Genomic DNA, 3160 nt, shown 5'->3' with positions numbered 1-3160 from the left:
AACCCCCACATCTATCAGGCAGGCAGTTCCCATTAGCCCCCTTTTCCTTCTGTCTGGGTCTCCTTGTGGGCTCTGTGCTTTATGACTGTCGTGCTGCCTTCTTTGACTCTCTATTCAATTCCTAAAGCTAGTTACCAATTAAGTTTTCCATTTCCAGTAATGTATTACTTATAACTCATGAAAGAGCAACTTTCAAACAACAGGGGTAAAATAAGTTGAGTTTTAAAAAATACACAAATGGCATAAGATTATCACCATAACTAAGACAAACTAATCTTAAAAGAAACATGAAAAGTACACTTCAATAGGTATTTTGACTGTCATACTCAAAATACAGGAAGCAGAATGACATTTTAGAATAGCATAGATTTTGAAGATCACTGGAGAATAATATCAAACATTTTCTGGGAGTTACTTAAACATTAGATGTTTGTCGAAGCAATTAACAGAGATAATCTTTTTTTTTTTAATTTTTTTTTTTTAAGATTTTATTTATTTATTTGACAGACAGAGATTACAAGTAGACAGAGAAGCAGGCAGAGAGAGAGGAAGGGAAGCAGCTGCTGAGCAGAGAGCCCGATGTGGGACTCGATCCCAGGACCTTGAGATCATGACCTGAGCCGAAGGCAGCGGCTTAACCCACTGAACCACCCAGGCGCCCCTAACAGAGATAATCTAATTTGAATCTTACAACTGTTATGTAAACACTACCCATATTTTGTAAGAGGAACTAAGGCACAAAAAATTTAGAAAAGTTGTTCAAATCTCATCACTAGGAAGTGGTTGAAACAAAATTTTGAAACTTAAGTTGCAGGATTCCAGAACCCACACACTTCCTCTCTGTGTTTAAATCATTGCTTCAGATTATCAGATTTTTTTTTTTAACCTATAACTACTTACTAGGTAACCAAAGTTACATTATTTACATTCTACAAGCATACATGGTGTTTTGGAGAAATTAAATGAGAATCTATGTTTAACACCCCCAACATAATGCCTGGTTTATCAGAGACACTCAGAATTCTTGGTCTTCTCTCCTTTTTCTTAACTTTAGGATGAGAGCTCCTGTTATTTTACATTCTGTTTCTGTCTGGATCAAGTTTCCTGTAGGCTGTCAGAGATGCTAAATTAGGTATCTCCCCACACAGGTCACTTAGAGGAAGCAGGAGCACTGTCTTCCTGTAGATCAGCTTCAGGCCGGGGGAGTCAGAGGAGCACTGCAGACTCCATGCTTCCTCAGGGGCTCATCCTCCTCCCAAGCTCATCCAGGTTGCTGCCCCTGATGTCCGGGAAAGGGTCTCCTTGATAGATAGACATTGCTTCCTTACAGCCTCTGGGCTCTTTTATTGGGTTTTACTTGGGCTGCAAATATCCTACTTTGGTCCCTTCTATTATCACAGAATCGGACCTATCAGTGTGGAGTTTGGGCTATCTGAAGCCAAGAATCAATATACAGGAATTGGTCAGGAGCTGGACGGTGGGTAGGTCTTAGGGTACCCTCGGAGGGCCAGTTGACCCCAAAGGTGGCCTATTCCAGTTCACATAATGTGCGTAATTTTCCACGAGACATTTTGATGCCATTGTCGCCTGAGAACCCTTCTTAAAATTTTTGAGCGTACAGTCTGGGACCATAGGTTTTGAAGAGCTTCCACCAATGATAAACAGGGGCTCTTTTGCTCACCCTATGTGTTCCCTCCCTGCCTCGGTGGCGCAAAACAAAGGGTGAGCGCCCCTCCAAAGGAGAGACCAGTTAGATGCTGGTCTCTCCGCTCTCCTGCGGGAGACGTGGGTGCCTCCTAGCCGCAGGAAGTCTCCTATAAGACCCAGACTGGGGCCTGAAGGGCTCACCCTAGACTCTACAAGGTCACCACGGAAACAGGTTGGGGCCCACCTCAGACACCTAGTCTCAAGACCCCAGAGCCACAAACACAAAGAGGCCGTTCACTCAAAGTTAGAAGTTATTAAGGTCCCTGTCCCCCGCCCCCGGGTATCTTTCCAGTGGCATTCCTTTTGGGAATTCCTAGAAGGTCATGACGCTTCCCTTCCACTCAACCGAGCGAGCAGGAATTGACTACGCATGATCTTCCCCGCAGGTTTACCGAGTCCTGGCGAGTTGCCAGGCAAGTTGGTCCACTTCTTCTTAAGAGTCCAGCGGGGCACGACTGCCCAGAGGGTTTGGACTCGGGGTGAAGGAGAACCCCGAATAGTGTCTGTGGCCCACCCCCTCGGTTGGATCCCCGACTTCCTTGCTGCCCTGGTGCAGTCTAGCCACCCCGGCCTGTAGCTCAAGACACTGGAACGGTTGGAATCTCACCTCTAAAAATGTTGCGGAAAAATAATCAGACCTGCGAGAGACCAAGTGACACTCGGAGAAGCAGGAGCACTCGGTTTTATTTTATGCTCGGACCCAGAGGAGCTTGTACTCCGAGTTCCGGGCCCCGGGCAGTGGGTTACAGGGCTGGAAAAGAGGCAGTCAGGGTCCAAAAGGCTATACTGACTGCTGGTAGGTGGGTTTAAACTGGGAAGGCGGGGTCTGCTTTAGGCAGGAACAATAGTGCAGGGAGCCTGTGGCGGGAAGCCTCTTTACCGGAGAGGAAGACGCTGGTTTTTTCTTTCTCCGGGTAGGGTTTCTGGTTATTTCTAGCTTGTTGTCAGTAACTTTCCATCACCAGGGACCCCCTGGCCTGATTCTGCTGTGGGTACCATTTTCCTCTTCAAAATAACTGAAGAAGTTTAAAAGGTACATAAAATAAATAAGTTATAAAATAAGTCACAGAGATGTAGAGTCCGGGGAATATAATAACCTATGGTGACGGGGGCGGCGGTGAGGGGTGAGCACTGAGTAGTGTATGGAACTGATGAGTCGCTAGTCGTACACCTGCAACTCCTATAACACTGAATGTTAACTATACCGCAATTAAAAGCAAAAACGTCACAGTCCTTAGATCATGCGACTGTTGATCTCCGGGTTTTGAGTTCGAGCCCCACCTTCGTATACCCAATACTCTCTACAGAGATTACTTAAAAATAAAAATCTTAAAAAAAAAAAAAAAAAAAAGCCAAGAACAAGAATCCTATCACCAGTGAAGTCCCAAGTCAATTCTAGAACTGAAGCAGCTAGCAGAGGCTGAAAGCCAGGGAGCGGTGTTGGGAGGGCCTC

This window comes from Mustela nivalis, assembly GCF_964662115.1.
Source record: "Mustela nivalis genome assembly, chromosome: 4".
Lineage (NCBI taxonomy): Eukaryota > Metazoa > Chordata > Mammalia > Carnivora > Mustelidae > Mustela > Mustela nivalis.
The sequence above is the reverse complement of the archived record's forward strand: the minus strand, read 5'-3'. Positions refer to the sequence as shown.